The 20844-nt window shown below is 37.0% G+C and overlaps 1 pseudogene; it reads left to right on the top strand.

Moving 5' to 3' along the window:
* LOC126972913 (metabotropic glutamate receptor 4-like) overlaps window positions 1-19809 on the top strand; it is a 67312-nt pseudogene extending 47503 nt beyond the window's left edge.
* The last annotated feature ends 1035 nt before the right edge of the window (window positions 19810-20844 follow it).

The following is a 20844-nucleotide window of genomic DNA, read 5'->3' as shown; positions in this document are numbered from 1 at the left end:
AAATACGGCTATTTACGCCTAATATTACAAAACCAGTAGGGCTATTAATTATTAATACGGCTTTACGATTTCTCGGTGTGGGTATCGACAAGTTTCGGACCATTCCGAGGTACTTCATCAGAGTGAGTGTAGTGGGTTCGCGATAACACCCGTCTCTTACTGCGGACTTGTGCTCGCAGATCGCTGATGGCTGAACTGGGCGAGAGGCGCGGGGTGCGCCGGTGGTAATGACGAGCACGGTATCACTGCAACTATGTCACTATTGGTGTCACGGGTACACAAAATATACTCACACATCCACTACGTGATCATCGGCACTATGGATCTTATTGCGAGATGCGTTTAACAACACGGGTTTTTAAATAGGTGGTAGAGCCCAACCCTTGTCTCTATTAAAATTAGGTCGACGGTCGATTTCTATAGCTTCCAGAAGCTTGCGAGATACAATTTTTTTGCTATCGTGGGCCTATTATTTCACTTTATCCAACTTCATATAATGTGAGGTGTCGGAGTTTAGGGCATGCTTTATCACTGCCGAGATGTTGCTGGCCAATTTGCGTACACTGCGGATGTACTTGGTGAGTCTGGTTTTTATGTCGCTGTATGCGGGTCGTGTTTACTAGTTGGTAACACTGTCACCGGTTTTAGCCATTGTCCTACAACAACTAATAAATAACATAACAATGTCTCACGAATGTTTTAATAATTTAACCAGTATTATATAGGGTTATTATTACAATATGTGGAGTTACGTGAAATATGAACCAAACTGCAACTTAGCTAATATTACTGTTTAATTACTTTTTTTTGTACCTATTTATTCACCTTCACTTCTGGTATTACATGAATATATACATAAATAAAATTTGAAAACAAAATTTTATGAACGATGTGGGACTCGAACCTGTGTCGGGACGTGCGCGTGCTCTTTCCAACTGAGCCAACCGTTCGAGTGACGTATCGTTGATAAAATCCTGTATGCTTTGTTCAACTTTCAGGTTGTGGCTTCGAGTCCCGCATCGTTATAATATAACACGTTATATCTATAATAGATTCGGTAATTAAATTGCAACTTAACCCTTTTTTTATGAAAATAAGGGACGAGACGAGCAGGACGTTCAACTGATGGTTATTGATACGCCCTACGCATTACAATGCAGTACCGCTCAGGATTCCCAAAAATTCCGAGCGGCACTACAATTGCGCTCGTCACCTTGACACATAAGATTTTCAGTCTCGTTTGCCCAGTAATTTCGCGAGCTACGGCGCCCTTCAGACCGAAACACAGTAATGTTTACACATTACTGCTTCACGGCGGAAATAGGCGCCGTTGTGATACCCATAATCTAGCGGGCATCCTGTGCAAAGAACCCTGAGGTATGCGTTTCAAAATTGAATGAATGAGTATTATTGTACAGAGATCCAGTTTAAATGGGACGAGAAACGACCGCCGGAATCAGTATGTAGCGCGGAGTGTGAGCTGGGCCAAGCGAAACAATACGTGGAAGGCGAAAGCTGCTGTTGGCACTGCTATAACTGTACACAATATGAGGTAACATTATTTTTTATTTGCTGCAGTTTGGCTCCTATCCAGCATAAGCTATGTTTGATGAACATTTTGGCTTACTTACTACCCAATCTGTCTTTAATGACACTAAGTATGCACAACGTGGTTTGTTGTTATGTAAAACAGACGCAAGCAATAGCTATCTTATATTTCTGTAATTAGACAATGTTAATGCTTACAATACAATCCTGGCTCCTGATATAATATTTATATAAACAAGAAAATCTTAAAATCAAATCAATATAACTTTAATTTTCTTGTAAGTCAAGGGAATGACACTTATGAATGTCAAAGGTTTTCTCGATTTACATTTACTACCGCTTAGGAAAAGGTTGATCTTATAAAAGACGAAGTGGAAACAAACTCATTGCGACTCTTTTAAATCAACATTTATAGCTTCATCTTTTTACATATCATTTCAATTAGTTACAATATAAGCAAAGTGATACAACAAAAATACTCAAACGTCAAATACTAAACACCTTACACGAGTAAGTCCAAAAAAGGAAAAATGTAAATTAATAAGTAAAAACACAAGAGTTATTGAGTACAGTAGATGCATCAATCCACATACACCGTAAATAAATAAAGGCATTATGCGAGAATAAAAAAAATAACTTGAACGTGTTATAAATAAATTAAACAGACTTCCCGGAAACAGGATCATTCAGCCATCACAAGTAGCGCCCGTCCACAAGCATGACGCAGGTAACAGTCATCGACTCCTCGGTCATATCTTAGGGGATAGCAACAATATTAAAATTTCCATATTTTCTGATAAGGTGACCTTTCGTGGAAACCGCTTGCATGGTGTGTCCCCGCGGAACCCTACCAGACCCGACCCGGACCCAGTCCTGGCCCATACCCGAGGCCCACCTAAGACCTGACTCCGCCTGGGCCATTGGTGCTATGTCATTCTCATCCGTCGGCATCTTAATAACGGCGTAAGTAGTATTTACTGAGAAGTAAACTGCAGAGTGAAAAAACATTTTTGTCAAAATTTGTAAGACATCATTAGGTGAAAAGTACATGTACACATAATGTATAGTAAATGCATTCTAAAATAAAAATAGAAAGATGCATTAATATAGATGGCCGTTCCCGATCAACTTATTATGGCAATCAAGTTCCTTGAAAATCGCACTGTAAAGGAACTCCAGACATTCACATGGCCGTTACGTATCAATAAAAGTTTCTTGGAATCCGCACTGTAAAGAAACGCCAGACACTCAAATGACCATTTCCTATCAATAAAATTTCCTTGGAATCCGCACTGTAAAGAAACGCCAGACACTCAGATGGCCATTTCTTATCAATAAAAGTTCCTTGGAATCCGCACTGTAAAGAAACGCCAGACACTCAGATGGCCATTTCCTATCAATAAAAGTTCCTTGGAATCCGCACTGTAAAGAATCGCCAGACACTCAGATGGCCATTTCCTATCAATAAAAGTTCCTTGGAATCCGCACTGTAAAGAAACGCCAGACACTCAGATGGCCATTTCCTATCAATAAAAGTTCCTTGGAATCTGCACTGTAAAGAAACGCCAGACACTCAGATGGCCATTTCCTATCAATAAAAGTTCCATGGAATCCGCACTGTAAAGAAACGCCAGACACTCTAATGACTATTTCCTATCAATAAAAGTTTCTTGGAAACCGCACTGTAAAGGAACGCCAGATATTTAGTTGACCGTTTCCTATCAATAAAATTTCCTTGGAAACCGCAAAGGGACGTTAGACATGCTGATGACCTATTTATTATTCAATAACAAATGCATATGTTTTACCCGAACGAATAAATAATCTCCTGTCATAATAAAAATCAGTAAATAAATAATGAAATTTTAATTGAGCTTCGCTTCGCAGTAAATTATTGAATAAAGTTTTTGGGAAACAATCAACTGTAATGGGTCAAGTTTGTCGGATCCCATTTGCGAGTTAAGTAATACTTTTACTTCAACCAAGAAAGATTATCCGTTTTGAGAGTTATCTAATTTTGAATTAAGCAATGGGTAATTTAAATAATTATGATAGTTAATGAAATAATTGTCTCGCCGTACTTTAGTTAGACATCCCCTCTCAATTTCACCAAAAATTTGAACAAATCAAAAAAAAAATTCACTTTAAATAATAATCTTCATTATATAGCTGAATCAAAGAAATAACGACGGTAAATGAAGACTTCAAGAATATAATAAGTAAGTTTGGTGAAGGAAACGGAAGTGATACTGCCATGAAACCTTTATAAGTCAATCCTACAAAACAATTTAAGAGCCACTTCTCAATTAATTATAGGGTAATTAACCAGCTTTTGTTGATGCTACTTTATAATTATGTTTATTTTGACTTCTGATTTATGGTTTCATAATTCTAGTTTGTTGAGTTTGTAAATCAGCTTCACCCTAACCTGCTTCAGCCAATTAGAGATTCAGCTCCAGCTAAAATCAGTTGATTACATTATTATAGACAGTGCTAAACCTTTCATGTTCTTTTGACAATATATTCACAATCATTGCATATTAAATTATATTTTTTTGCATATTTTGACTTACACGAGGTCTCACGTTAGTTTGACTGTATAAGAGCGCTTTCGCACTACGTCCGATCAGAGTCCGATCCGTACCCGTGAAGACGCGGTACAGTGTACTCGTAAAATATTCTTTCAGAAAGTATTTAATACTGGTATAAAATTATAGCCATGTTTCAGATTTGTGTATGGGGTTTGGCTTCGTCACAGCTCGACTCCAGTGGTGCGTGCGAGTGGGAGAGAACTATCCTATGTCTTGCTTGCTGGCATACTTATGTGCTACCTGGTCACCTTTGCACTCGTCTTCAGACCCACTGATATTTTATGCTCTATCCAACGGTAAATATACTATATCAATTTTATTTAATGTTCATTCTTTAATTTTCTATTAATGTATACATATTATTGTATATTAGACGATAGCTGATATCTTACAGTGTTTTAAAATGTCATGCCTATTCACTTCAACTTCTCTAAGAAGTTATTAAAAAGGTATTCTCATAAGAAGCTTCTTGGCATTTCCAACAGCGCCAAAATATATACAGCGCATTTTGCTGATTATTCATTTAAATATCATAATTATAAACAGTTAGGTTCATATTTGAACAAAAAGACACTTTCAGTGTCTAATAAAATAATAACAGTTTCTCAGAAATATATGTTCAAGCTAATTTCTACCTACTTGATTATTATGACTGAAGGAAAATGACATTAAGGTGGCTGACTATTCAATTTTATCGATAAAACAATCAGTCGATAGTAATACGTCTAGATAGACTATGATAGCTGTGAAAACGTCGAAAAGAAAAGTTTTGAACTTAATCTCTATTTTGAGCAATGCATGCACACTAACAAAATGTGTAATACAAATCGCGAGTGTGCGACGTAACTTGTCACGTTGTCACTTGTCACGCACATTAAATTATTAAATCTGGCCTGTTGTTATCGGTTGTCTAACAGCAAGAGACTCTACCTAGACGCATAATTATCTAAGCATTTCTTTTCATAAAGACTTGAAATATAAAATACTTCCTTTTATGTCTGTCTCTGCTTCTCCTGCTATCTGAATTACCATCAACGTTGATATTTGTTCTCAGTTTTGGAACTGGGTTCTGCTTCAAGGTGGTGTACGGGGCACTGCTCACGAAGACGAACAGAATATCCCGGATCTTCAATGCCAGCAAACCCTCCGCCAAGAGACCCATCCTGATCTCACCAACTTCGCAACTCTTCTTCGCAAAGTATGTCCTACAGCTGTAGCATAGTTTATAACATCCGACTAGGAAGTTTGCTAACGTAAATATTGAGAAAACCATCAACGATAAAGTCATCTCCGTTCGGCTTGATTCTTTGACGTTCCGTAGAGAAATGGGTTCTCTCTCCAACTTCTACGGCATTTCTCACAGGGAGTGCTCGGAGGAGTACATCTTTTACTTACATATTTGAGGAAATATTATATTTTTAAATATTTGACTTAATATTATGACTAGGAGATATATTGATCACAGATCACTGGTTAAATAAATGTATTGAATTTATATACTGCGTGGCTGCACTCTTTTAGATGAAGATCACATTTAGCACGGCTTGAGTGAATGAATATTTAAATGCTTACTAACTATGCTAATATAACTCGGAGCAACTAATTTCGGCGCCGTGCTCGTGTATCTCGTTAAAAGCAACTTTTATCACGCTGTAAAGTATAATTTAGCAATTAACCTAGATATAATCGCCCGGTTATCAAGCCTGATAGTTCAGAGGCGAAACTTAAAGCGCGTTTAATTTAATATGCTTTGATAAGCCAAGCCATAACACATTTACATTACATTTAATTTCGTCGGTGAGAATTTGTTTCTGGTACTGTTGGGGTGTGGGATATTCGTCGGTATATAGATTCATCAAAATGAATTTGAAAACACAAAACAACCCAATGCAAGGAGAAAATTAAGTCTACTAAAATATTGTTAAGGACGATACTATTGAAATATTTTTTTCCCACCTCTTAATCCCTGGTACGAGGGAGAAAAGTGGCCGATTTCCATCCAGCAAGACGACTTTTGTCCCTCGTACCAGGGACTAAAAGACAGCTTTTCATTCAGGTGGGAAAACATCGTATACGCACCACGTGAGATAAGTAGGACATTGCCACCCATGATTGTCACCCTCACCTTCGGCTTGGGTATCAATATTCCGCGGGTGAGAATGACCTACTTTTCTCCCTAGGTGCATAATATACTATTTCATAGCAGTTGTTAAACATGGCGTACTTCTGTATAAAAAACGTCGTGTAATATACCAGAGAGACATAAGTTTGAAATAGTAATTACAATATGACGACGAAATATAATTCGGCTGAGTTTGAAAGCGATCAGTTGCTTAAAATCTTTGTTTTTAAAAGGCATAAAAGGCATTTATTTTCTCAAAATTGATTCCTTTAGAATTCTTTTTGATGTCATTTCTAATATACTAGATACTACTACCGCTTCGGGAACATATGGCGGTCTGAGAGAAAAGAAGCAGCGCAACAACAGAGCCATTTTTGAATAAAACATTTAAATTTATATATAGACAATGCCTGATCAGTGGCTGGGACTTTATTATAAAAGTGTATTCATTTAACCCTTAAAGCTATAATGTATCTTATGAAGTCTACTAGAATTAGTTACAAGCAATCCCTTATTTCTAGTGTTATACAAGATTATAGCCGTCAATCTATTAATGACTGCGCGTTTCATACAATCGCTTTTTTCTTAGAGAATTTCGCCAAGCTGTGATATACGGGTATTTACTTAATGCAAACTTGTGACATTTATACCTTTGGCTCAGGCTTGCAAATAACACCTCGTTTGCAATCTATTTTCCATCGTTATCACAACGTACTATTTCAATACTATTATTGTTAAACATAGCCTTCAGGGACTATAATTATGATTCGAAAATTAAATCTTTTGCATAGACATTTTTCTTTTACGCGGTCAGGACTTTCTTTTACGAGCTCTGTCATCACTTTTGTAAAGGTTTAAATTTATAAGTTAATTGTAAATAATGTAATCGGATTGATTGGAAAAGAGGAAAAATGAATTAGTCCGTACGTCTAAGCGTTGAATTCTCAAAATTCTTTTCAATTGTTATTTTATTATATTTGATTACCAATTTTAATTAAATTATTTTCAAATAAACATTTGTCAAAAATCAAATAGTTTTAATTCTAAGAAAAAAGTTTAGTTGCATAAACTAATAATATACCATAAAACATAATAATAGGAAAATAGATTCTACCCATGAAACCTTACCCAAAATTGTAACATGATTTAATAATTAAAGAATAATAAATAATTAATAAATTAATTTAAACAATAAAACATAATTGTCATAACATTATGTTTTATCTTTGTTCATTTAAACATCTAGATAGACGAACATATAGAAAATTAGTTTAGGTTAAGCCTCTATTTCGAGCAATGCTCGCACACAAAGTGTCATACTTATCGCGAGTATAAGACGTAGCTTGTCACCCACAACAAAAAAAAAACTGATATTCGTGGCCTGTTTTTATCAGTTGCCTAACAGCAACAGATTGTCTAGACGTATTATCGAAGGTTTTTACATTATTGCAAATAAATACGATCTAAAAATTAAATTATGGGGAGGAAATGATAGAAGAATAATGGATACACCTCTGTTTCTACGAAGTAACCAAATAGTACACAGGGCATTTTTTTTAATGAAAATAAGAGACGAGACGAGCAGGACGTTCAGCTGATGGTAATTGATACGCCCTACCCATTACAATGCAGTGCCACTCAGGATTCTTGAAAAACCCAAAAATTCTGAGCGGCACTACGATTGCGCTCGTCATCTTGAGACATAATATGTTATGTCTCATTTGCCCAGTAATTTCACTAGCTACGGCGCCCTTCAGACCGAAACACAGTAATGTTTACACATTACTACTTCACGGCAGAAATAGGCGCCGTTGTGGTACCCATAATAGATTATGGCTAGAGCCGGCTTCCTGTGCAAAGGCTATGCCACATGAAGGGGAAGTATCACCCTTAAATATTGTAGATGTAAGATATTACTGAAACAAGGCATTCTTTTAATTTAAAAAACAAATTAAAAGGCGTTTGTACAATTTTTATTAATTGCCTGGTTGGATGGGCAATCGAATCCGCTATACGAGAAAAAATAATACCCGGTAGCTTTTCGTTCGCCTCTTCAAAATCTATTAATCGTTTTACTCAAGCTCGTCGGGCCAGTCAGCCACACTCTTAACCCGAGCTTTCTTTATTCAATCCTGGTTGTGGGTTAATTAATGTTTCGCCTGAGCTTTCTATTATAAATATTATTAACAGATTTATAGTACCCTGCGGTTTTAAAATGTGAATTCTGATAATATTTCAAAATATTCGTTTTTTGATCATTACATCAAAAATCTTTACAGTTTTGAACGAATCTAAGCATTTTCATTTCGGTAGATTATTTATATATTGTCTGTTAAAGCAATAGTTTTTAGTAAACAGAATTTAAAAATGTATTTCATACTTTTTTTAACGTTAACTTCAAAAACAATTTAATAATAATAATTAAATTTATTTATTAGGCACTTAAACATACGAGTATTTAAATATTTACTAAGATAACAATTAACACAATTTCATCGTTATCAGCCGGAAGACGTGCACAGCTGGACAAAGGCCTCCCCCAAAGATTTCCACAACGATCGGTTCTACGCTGCTCCCATCCGTCGTATTCCGGCGATCTTGACCAGATCGTAGGTCCATCGTATGGGAGCCCTACCAACACTGCGTCTTCCGGTACGTGGTAACCGTTCACGGACTTTACAGCCCCATCGACCATCTCTCCGTCGAACTATGTGTGCTGCCCACTGCTACTTCAGTTTCGCAATTATTTAGGCTATGTCTGTGACATTGGTTCTCATTTTTGATTCCATCTCGTAGGGATACTCCAAGCATGGCCCTCTCCATTGCCCTCTGAGCGACAATGAGCTTTCTCATCAGGCCCATAGTTAGCAATTTGCCATTATTGGCGCTAAATACACCGTGTCTCTATTAGAGCATTACATTTTTCGTGACATACATTACATTAAATGGCTTACTACTTGTGCGAGATACAAGAAAGATCATGCCCGTTTTAAGATAAAGGTTTTAATGAAAATCAGGTAGATTTATTGTGCGCACCAGATGACCAAAGAAATAGGAAAACAACCTTATTTTCAATCTTAAGTTCATCAACTTTAAAGTCAATGTTTTATGTAATAGACCAGTGATTTACCACCACTTAGAAAGACTTGAGCTTTAATGAGAAGAGTAGAGTAGCCAGAAATTCATTACCACCCTTTTAAATTCATATTTATATCTAGCTTCAGAATTTTACGCAATATTTATAATATCATTGCAAAGTTATGCAATAAAAATATTCAAACATTTCGACTAACTTGAATAAGGTGAAAAACAGTTACAAGTACATGAAGATGCATGAATCTTTATCATAATCTTACTTTCATAGACATACCCCCAACTTAAAGGCCGGCAACGCATCTCTTGATCCCTGGTATCGCGGATGTCCATGGGCGGTTGCCTCACTTATATATAAAACTAGCTGTGCATATGCATGTTATTTCTTAATATTAATAATCTTAAATTTTATCACAGTATTAAAATATAAAAAAAAATCTAGATAATTCTAGAATGTTCTAGAACAATCCAAATCATTCTATATTAATGATAATCACACATAAATCACATGTTTAATCCCCTATCTTCTACACCCTTATAGGTATCGACTTGGAACCCCCATAACCATGAAATTAATATGTTAAGTGCGATGCTCACAAAATACCTCTACAGCTACTAAAAGTTGACAATATTGTTAATTTTTTCATATATTTAAAGTATTTAAAAAAATAAGTAGGTACTTCCAATATTTACTAATCATAAATGAAGACATTAGAATGACTCCTAAAACACGCGTCTCTTGTGTGTTAAGTTAATTGCATAACAGTGACTTTGTCAAAACTTTGCTAGATAGTTCAACAATTTTTCTATTATAAGGTATAATAGATAATTGATAGTATTGTTAGTTGTTTAGTTATAAATAATAAGCAATACAATGTCCTTTGTCAAGGCCCATACAATATATTAAAATAGCTCTTCCAAGAAACGACAAACAATAAAACTGAACCGATATAATAAGGAATATATTCCTGCCTCCATAATAAGGATTTGATCTTTTGTTTATGCTTTCATATAAACAAATAGTGTAGACTCATTATTATCCGACGATTCATTGAATTCATTACTGAATTTTTAATAAGACACTAAATTATTATTATACGAAATTAATAGATCGATAGATATGTTTCTTTGTTAGATAGATAGCCACCTTTTATAACTACAATACCAACTATCACCAAATTATGACACACATTATAACAAATACAGTATGAATAATAAAAGCATTTAAAAAATAAATAAACACGTTTTGGTTGAAAAGATAATGGTTGAAATTTAAAAGGAACATCAATTCCTGCCTTGACGACGATAAATGAAAAAAATATATAAATAAACAAAAAACTTTATTTAGCAAATTGAACAATGGAATAATTTTATCAAATCAATGTATTGTCATCGGTCCACGATAAATCTACGAAGTTTGATCGAAATCTGGCCGTTTAAAGTGGGTGAAAATCGCGCCCAAATTAGTCGGTTACAAACAAACATACATACAGTTGAAGCTAATACTTTTATAACTTTATCCTTTTGGGTAAAGGAAACATTTTGTCTTTATTTAATCATATTATATTTTTAGAGATCCCAACGCAATGCGATATGAATTTTACGCCACCGAAGTTGCGGGAAAAGAAGCCTGTAAATTATAAAGATTATTTATTACTTGGGGTGTGCAAATATAGATAGTCCCGTAATTTCAACTACAACTCAGACAAATGGGAGGCTACTTTGCACAGGATTCCCGCTAGATTATGGGTACCACAATGGCGTCTTTTACTGCCCTGAAGTGTTAATGTGAAAGAATTACTATGTTTTGGTCTGAAGGGCACTGTAACTAGTGAAATTACTGGGCAAATGAGACTTAACATCTTATGTGCCGCTCAGAATTTTTTGATTTTTCAAGAATCCTGAGCGGTACTGCATTGAAATGGGTAGCGCGTATCAATTACCATCAGCTGAATCATCCTGCTCACCTTGTCCCTTATTGTCATAAGAAAATGACCGCTGTATATTTCACTGTGTAATTTGTTCGTAACGGTGTGAGTGGCTGCAGGTTCTGATCGTGGTGGTGTGGATGATAGTGGCCCCGGCGGGCGCCATGCACCGTTACCCCACGCGGGAGGACAACATGCGCGTGTGCGACTCGTACGTGGACGCGTCCTACATGATCACCTTCTCCTACCCCATCGTGCTGATGTGCACGGTCTACGCCGTTCTCACCAGAAAGATACCGGAGGCCTTCAACGAGAGCAAACATATCGGTATGTCACCAATACATATAATGAAATCGTATCTAGGTAAACATTGTACATTTAATATTATTTGATGTGTCGATCAAATCAACCGGAAGACGTCCACTGCTGGACAAAGGCCTCCCCCAAAGATCGCCATGACGTTCGCTCCAGCGCTGCCCTCATCCAACCTATTCCGGCGATATTGACCAGATCGTCGGTCCATCTTGTGGACTAACGCTACGTCTTCCGATACGTGGTGCCCTGCCTACTGCCACTTCAGTTTTGCAACCATCTTCCTCGCATTTTTTCATTTCTCATATTTTTGGTGTGTAATCACAAATAATACCGAATCCAAAGAAGTAACTACATTATGGAATTTATTGTCTGTTTGGCTTAGGTGTGATCAGGCAAAAACTACTCAATTTTTCATTTCAAATTTTGCATGTATTGACAAGAGGTCGGCTAAGCATACAGGCTGAATATTGTAAGTGCATGTAGCTAGTTGCGGTCGCGGTGGAAGTCGCGGGCCGCAGCTAGTTAAATATAAAAATGCCTACGCGCGGAGCCCCACGGTGTCGTTACCTAGAATATTGTCGGCATTCCTTCGTTGGACAGCTCTAGGATGATAAGTTGACCGCAATATTTGCCAGACCTCGAGTTTCTATTAAACTCCTAGGTTATAACTTTGTAAAATTCGGATCATCAAAATGTATAAGCAATTATAGCTGTCCAAAGCAGAAATATTTTAATATTTGAATCCACCAATATTTTTGTAATACTTCCACGTATTAAAACTTTCTTCTTCGTGATCTACTTAGTTATAATGGAGAGAAAAATAAATAATTTTAAGTTTATAATTAATTTATAAGTCTTTACGCAATGACCCTGGTGTCTTGGGCACGGGGAAGGTCGTTGGTGTGGGATGCGACGTGCGTCGACACTCTGGCTCCTTCTGATGTCCAAGTTACGTCAGTTGGTGCTGGAGCTGCTGCTTCGACTGCCGAAGACATACATCTTTGTGCCGTTTGGTATCGAGGCTCTTGGCCCGTGAGGCCCAAGTGTACAAAGTACTATCTTCGCGCCTCAATAAGGTTACTGGAAACCCAAGTGCCGGCAGCTATTTCGGTCATAGGTGGGTTAGCCCAGCTTTCCAACGCGGAAATGCTGCCAGTATTCTTGGTGCGCTTCCCCGTAATGATAGTTTTAATTTAATGTAATCATTATATTGTAAATATAGTTATAAGATTTCTTTTGTTTGAATAAGTGATATAACAAATAGGTGAAGGTTTGGTGAGGTATTAATAATAAGAATAAGATTTGGTATTTTAACAAGCCCGTTACCAAAAGATATTATTAGCAATGAGCACTTCACTTTTGAGCAGATTCGGTAGAAATTAATCCGAAATATGTACACAAACACTTTCCTTATGATTTTGCGATAGTGACAGTAAAATCTATACAAATAAGAAGAAGAGCTGTTCAACCCGATTCCTGCCGCGGAATTCCACCTTCGCACTGTTATACCCCAGTTATGTAGGTATTAATGCTGACTTAATTGCTATTCCATCTCAACCAGCATTATTGAATCAGTTATATAAGCCCTAGCAGCGCGCGGGCAGCTAGTTCGTGCTCGCTTCTCATAAGTTACGGTTCTGCCCAAGGGTCTCTAAAACTATTATTGTATAATCAAGTCTTCATATTCCTTATAATATATTATATTTCTCTGTGTTAAATAAATGTTTTTTTTAAAAAGCGAACTCAAAAGAGACCCATAACATTTTTGGTGGCAGCGGTAGGATACGGAAATCCCCAGTGACCTTAAATTATTCATAAACCAATAAAAATCATTACTCATAAAAGTGTGAACCTGTGATCGTGAAAAGTATTATTCATCGTGTAATCAAAAATCTCCAGTGATCTTAAACCCAATAAATCAAAAATCACTATTCATAAAAACCGTGAACCTGTGATCGTGAAAAGTGTTATTCATTGTGTGATCTTAAATCACAATCCAATAAATCAAAAAGTCTCTATTCACAAAATCGTGATGCTGTGATCGTGCAAAGTGTCGTTCATCGTGCAACTTGCAACACAATCGTCGTGAAGGACTGAAGAGTCAGCATTTCGGGAATCACGTCTTATCGCATCAATGCTCGAGGCATTCGCCGTATTAGCCGCCTTATCGTAAGTCTTTTCTCATTGTTTTGTCTAGAGCTGTTCATTAGGGTCCCTCCAGACTATTTGTTAAAATTATTATAATCAATTAGTTTGTTAATTATTTTACAAGATCTTATATATTTTATGTCAAGCATCATTACACCTGCGACGTGTCGCGTGACGTAATATGCCCAAAATCTCCAAGGTTGAAGATACTAAATTAAATATTAACATCCCCGAAGTGGACGAGGCCTCCACCGATCTAACTAAATCACCAATACATTCGCCAAGAATCACTAGAGCCACTCTCGCAGCAACAGTCATGGCTGAATTAGACCTAAATACCCTATTTAAATTTATTAAACCTTACGACGTCAGCCGAGAATCAGTCAATTCATTTATAATTAATTCTAATAACGCATATGAGCTAGCTTCCGACTCACAAAGACCAGTTCTTAAATATATTCTTAGTCAGTTGCATGGAAAGGCAGAAATTGCTTGCTCTATAAAGGAATTCACATCCTGGGATCAACTCAGAGAATTTCTTAAAACCCAGTTTTGTGAACGCAAACATTATTCACATCTTCTTACGGACTTACAAGAAAGTAGGCAAAACCCACAGGAAAACGTTAGCCAGTATTCGCTTCGAGTGGAAACTTGCCTCTCACAATTATTAACCGAAATTTCCTTGTCTAACACTAAAGCTACCTATGAGTTACCTGGTCGTACAGCCGCTATGGAGGATCTTGCCCTCCACCATTTCTTTATGGGCCTTCAACCACGGGTCTCGAACATTGTGAGATGCAGGTTGCCTAATAATCTTAACGAGGCCATAAACCTCATGATATCTGAAGAGAGAATTCAACAAAGTATTTTCAAGAGAAATCCTAATAATGAGCACAAACCAAAACCTTTGAATCAGTATCGGCAACCACAAAGGTCACCAAATCCAAACAACAATTCACAGCCTTCAACTTCTAATTTTCGGGGATCAACAATCACATCATCAAGTATCATTTGCCGATACTGTAAAATACCGGGACATGATATATCAGTGTGTCGGAAACGCGACTATAACTATCGTTTCCGTAACCAACAAAATACCTTTCAGAAACAAGGGCCTCTCAGACCACCCCCACGTGTCAATTTCCTTCAAAACACATCTAGTGAAGCCTATGGCCAAGACGAGGTTGATGATGCTCAACCCGGTCAAGGTCAGGATTTAAACTAAAGCCTGGCCCGCGCTTGTGCCGTCCGGGCCGGAGATCTTCCAAAATTGACACAACACTCAAAAATCACAAATTCCTACCATGTACTAACCGACAGGGTAGCCAGCCCCAAACCAACAGTACTATTCACCTTAAATCCAACACTAACCGACAGGGTAACCAGCCCCAAACTGACAGTGTTACTACCATCTTACCATGTACTAACCGACAGGGTAGCCAGCCCAAACTGACAGTACTACTCACCTTAAATCCAACACTAACCGACAGGGTAACCAGCCCCAAACTGACAGTGTTACTACCATCTTACCATGTACTAAGCGACAGGGTAGCCAGTCCCAAACTGACAGTACTACTCACCTTAAATCCAACACTAACCGACAGGGTTACCAGCCCCAAACTGACAGTGTTACTACTATCTTACCATGTATTAACCGACAGGGTAACCAGCCCCAGTACTATTCACCCTAAAACCAACATCAACCGACAGGGTAGCCAGCCCCAAACCGATGATGTCTCCAATTTCATGTCTAGCCCAAATGAAGGAAACACTCACAATCAAAATATTTACGAAGTAAATATAGACACAACTAAAAGGTTGTTACCACACGTTCTTTTAAACACGCAAGTTTCACATGTTCCCCTTACGCTCTTAGTTGACTCAGGATCAGCTATATCACTAATAAAACAGTCCAGTATATTATATAAACAACATCTAAAAAGGGAATCGATTAATATTAAAGGAATTGATCCAGGTGAAGAAACTACACCAACACTTGGCCATTTTGGTCGAAAATTACAGCTGACCGAAAAGAAAACGATTTGTCATAGGTTTCATGTCATATCGAATATAAATTTACCATATGACGGCATCATAGGTACCGACCTCCTTACATCATTCAGCTGTAACATCGACTATGACACAGACATTTTGAAAATAGGTAATTTTAAAATACCACTTCATTTTTATGATCCATACTATGTCATTCCACCTCGTACAGAGACTGTGATCGAGTGTTCAATTCAAAACACTGACCTTAAAGAAGGCCTAATCCTGGATCAACATCTTTCCCATAACCTACTTCTATCCAACTGCATAGTAAGAGTCAAAGATAACAAACGTGTTAACGTAACGGTCGCAAACATATCGGAATCCCCTATAACCATTAATCCAAACTTGAAACTTAATCTTGAACCCCTATATCCCTCAGCCTTGCAAATTAACAGTACCTTCACCGAGCTCGTTGACCGAACTACAGAAGTAATAAACTCTTTAAGGGCTGGTCATTTAAATCATGAGGAATCTCAAGCTCTAATTGAACTATGCTCATTTTACTCCGACATATTCCATCTACCCAAAGATCAGCTCACTTATACTACTGCACCTAATCATCGAATCAAAACGAGCTCCGATGTTCCAGTTCACACAAAATCATATAGGTTCCCTGAATGTCATAAGAAGGAAGTCGAAACCCAAATTGATAAAATGCTTAACCAAAATATTATAAAACCATCATCATCACCTTGGAGCTCACCGATCTGGATCGTACCTAAAAAGGCCGATTCCCAGGGGCAACGCAAATGGAGAATTGTAATTGATTATAGGAAACTAAACTACATCACAATTGGGGAAACAAATCCAATTCCCCAAATTTCAGAAATCCTGGACCAGTTAGGGAAGAGTAAGTACTTTACTACTCTCGACTTGGATTCGGGCTTTCATCAGATCCTCATTTCCCCAGAAGACGCACCCAAAACAGCCTTTTCAGTGCCTCAGGGCCATTTTCAATTTACTAGGATGCCATTCGGCCTTAAAAATGCGCCTTCAACTTTCCAAAAATTGATGAATAATTGTCTCTCTGGTCTCCAAGGTACTAGATACTTCGTATACCTGGATGATATAGTTATCTACTCTTATGATCTAGCTTCACATATAAAAAACCTCACATCTGTTTTTGATAGACTCCGAAATTTCAATTTAAAATTACAACCTGAAAAATGTGAGTTTCTCCGTAAAGAAGTTGCCTATTTGGGGCACATCATTAGTGAAGAAGGCGTTAAACCGAATCCCGAAAAGATTAGATCAGTCTCCGAATTCCCAACTCCAAAATCCCCCAGGGATATAAAATCCTTTCTTGGGTTAGTTTCGTATTACCGAAGGTTCATTCCCGATTTCGCTAAATTAGCCAAACCACTAACTTCTCTCCTAAAAAAGGACACTTCTTTCAGCTGGAATAATGAACAGCAATTGGCTTTTGAGTCACTCAAAAACAAATTGATTACTGCACCGATACTAGCTTACCCGGATTTCACAGAGCCATTTCTTTTAACTTGCGACGCCTCAAACTTTGCTATCTCTGCTATCCTATCCCAAGGTAACGTAGGACAGGACCGTCCAATTGCCCATGCATCTCGTACACTTAATAAAGCAGAGTGTAATTATAGTGTCACCGAGAAGGAGTGTCTAGCCATAATTTTTGGCACAAAAGTCTTTAGACCGTATCTGTATGGTCATCGTTTCAAAATTTTAACCGACCATAAACCACTACAACGGCTATTTAATTGTAAAGATCCGGGATCTAGACTCGTCCGTTGGCGACTAAAACTCGAAGAATTCGAGTACGATATTCAGTATAAAAAAGGCAGAACCAATTCCAATGCAGACGCTCTCTCTCGTTTTCCTGTGAATCCAATTCAATCGACAAACCCCACAATAACTAACCCGAACGCCGAACAAAGATCACAAAATCTCGATAGAGATTTAATGGACCTACTCATCTCTCCACCCTCATTTAATCCTGAGGAAGATTTATTAAATCCACCTTCCAATATTCCTGACACCTTAAGGGATGAAATTGAACACGAACTACTTGATTTACCTCTTCAAAACTTAACTGACTTACCTCAACAAGAATCAGCTGACTTACCCCAATTAAACTTAGACGATCTACCCGTCTATTTAATAGAACAAAGTACACCTGAAGTCCAGGTACACGATCCTATACCATCCACTAGTACATCCCCGGATGTGCCAATCGACGATTACTCAACTTTCCTAAAATCAATATCAAATAAGGATAAGACCTTCGACACCTGTATCGAAGAACGCAATGAAAGTTTGTTGAAAAGCCCATCAAAAATAATCCTAATCCCCACTTCAATTGACTTGGATGAATCAAACCCGTACATCCCAGAAATCCTAGGCAACTCAGAAAATTCCGATACTATTACTAGCAGTGAAAAGGAACTATTCAACTTTATAAAAATAAATAACTGCAACAAAATATATTACCTCTTATTCACCAGAGTTCATCACTTTGATAATGCTACATATCCTGAAATCTATGAAACATTTAAACATATTAGAAACGAATTGAAAATATCTCCGAAATTAGCATTTCTGATTTGAAAAAACCATTTGAAAAACATTCTTTTATTAAAATCTATAATATGTTGAGTTATTTATTCCATGGAACAAACATAAAAATAGTTATGTATCATAATAATATTATATATCCTTCCCCATCCGAAATAAAGAAAATTATGTATGAAAACCACGACATCCCCGCGGCAGGTCATTTGGGATCCGTCCGTATGCTCAATAGGATTAAAGAAATGTACTATTGGAAAGGTATGCGTAGTGACATCGAAACATATGTCAAGCAATGTAAATCATGTCAGGAAAATAAAGCTTTAAGGAAAATAAATAGAGCCCCAATGCAGATCACAAGCACTTCAACTGCTCCATTCCAACGCATATCTCTCGATGTCGTAGGTCCACTGCCTGAGGCTGGCACTGCAAGGTTAAAGTATATCCTCACTGTCCAAGATGACCTCATGAAGTTCTCTTCTGCATATCCCATGCGGAGTACCAAAGCCGAAGAAACAAGCGAATGCTTGTTACACTTCATATCTATATTTGGTATACCCAAGATGATTCTCACTGATCAGGGTACCAATTTCACGTCAGACCTATTCAAAAAGACATGTGAGTTCCTTAAAATAAAAAATTTATGGTCTTCACCTTACCATCCTCAGACTCAAGGTGCTCTTGAACGAAGTCACTCAACCTTAAAAGAATACCTAAAATCATACATAAATAACGAACAGACAAATTGGCCCCGATACGTTTATACAGCCATGCTCGCGTACAACACATCCGTACACTCCACGACGCATTATTCACCATTTGAGTTAATGTTTGGCTGTAAGCCATTCATCCCTAACTCAATTTATAATGACGCCCCAGGAGCTACATACCCAGACTATGTCCGCATGCTCCAAAATCGCCTCAAGCACTCACGTGATAAAGCGTTAGAGTTTATAAGGAGTTCAAAAGAGTCATCTAAAACCTACTACGACTCTCACACTCGTCCGGTCCAATATAAAAGTGGTCAACACGTCTACTTGAAAAATCACCTTAGACTCAGATGGGCACTCTCCCCGGTGTGGAAGGGCCCTTACAAAATAGTTAAAGTAAACGGAAATAACACTCTCACCTTACTCATCAACCGGCGTCATGTTACACACCACGTAGATCAAGTGAAACCGGCAAATGTCGAACTTGACCCATAGTGTATGGATTACATAGTTGCATTATTTAAAATTAATCATATACTCACTATTATAATTTGTTTTTGTTTCTTTTTATTAGATACGATATTCACCTTTACCTAATCATACCGTTAGGAATAAGAAACACAAGTTTGCCTGTAGGTTTATTAGAATAATGTTTAAAATAATTACTAGTATACACCCATTACATTAAGTATACATATATATTATAATTTACAGAATACCATGTCAGGCTCGAAACCAACAAGACTATTACATACAACAGATAGATTCAAGCCCCGGACTTTATTTCGACTATCTTGGTTACCTGAAAATCAACAGCGGACAATTAAACGTCATAATGCCGTTTGACTTATCCCATTTCAACTCACATATTGAAAACATAAACTCAGCTCTGACCATAGCTCAAGATTTATGTAAAAAGACTGGACTGGCTCAAGTTGAAATAAGCTGTCATAATATGATAAGTCCTTTGGTTGCGCGATATTCAGATATGTATAAGGAATTTTCGTCCATTTCACATTTATTAGAGAAAAGATCAAAACGAGCTTTGATAAGTGGAGCAGGAACAATAATTAAACAAATATTCGGAAACTTAGATGAAACCGACGGTCTCCGGTTTAATGATGCCATTACTTCTCTACATGAAAATCAAATTAAATTGACTTCACTGATGAAAAACAATATTTTATTAACTACATCAACAATCTCATCATATAATGATACAGTAAACAAAATAAGGGTCAATGAAATCAATTTAAATAAGGCTATCGACAAACTCTCAATAAAACTAGCAAACGTCACTAATGCAACAAATCAAATGTTGTTACATTTTAATATGTATCAAATTCTTGATAATTTAGAAACCCCAATTTTAACTTTGTCATTCCAACTGGAAGATTTAACAAATGCAGTTATATTTGGCAACCAAAATATTCTGCATCCATCAGTAACTACCCCACAACAATTATTTAAAGAGCTCGTCGATAACCATCAATATTTGCCTAGCGATCTGAAATTACCTGTAAAATTAGATATAAGTTAATGTTATTGTAAATGTATCTAGGCTAATTTATCACTATACTAACAATAAGATATTTTTTATATTACAGATACCTTTAGTCTCTATCACTGAATATGTTTTATTTCACAGTGTTGCTCTACCAACGCCACATAATTTAGATAAGCCCAATACTTTTAGTCTCATATTACCCAGCTCTAAATACATAGCAATGACAAAAGACAAAACACATTATTGTACCTTAAATAATCTAGATATTTGTAAGAATATTGTCCCTGGAAAC

Source organism: Leptidea sinapis, chromosome 27 (genome assembly GCF_905404315.1).
Source record: "Leptidea sinapis chromosome 27, ilLepSina1.1, whole genome shotgun sequence".
In the NCBI taxonomy this organism is placed as follows: domain Eukaryota; kingdom Metazoa; phylum Arthropoda; class Insecta; order Lepidoptera; family Pieridae; genus Leptidea; species Leptidea sinapis.
Note: the sequence above shows the minus strand (reverse complement) of the source record. Positions and strands in the feature narration are given on the sequence as shown.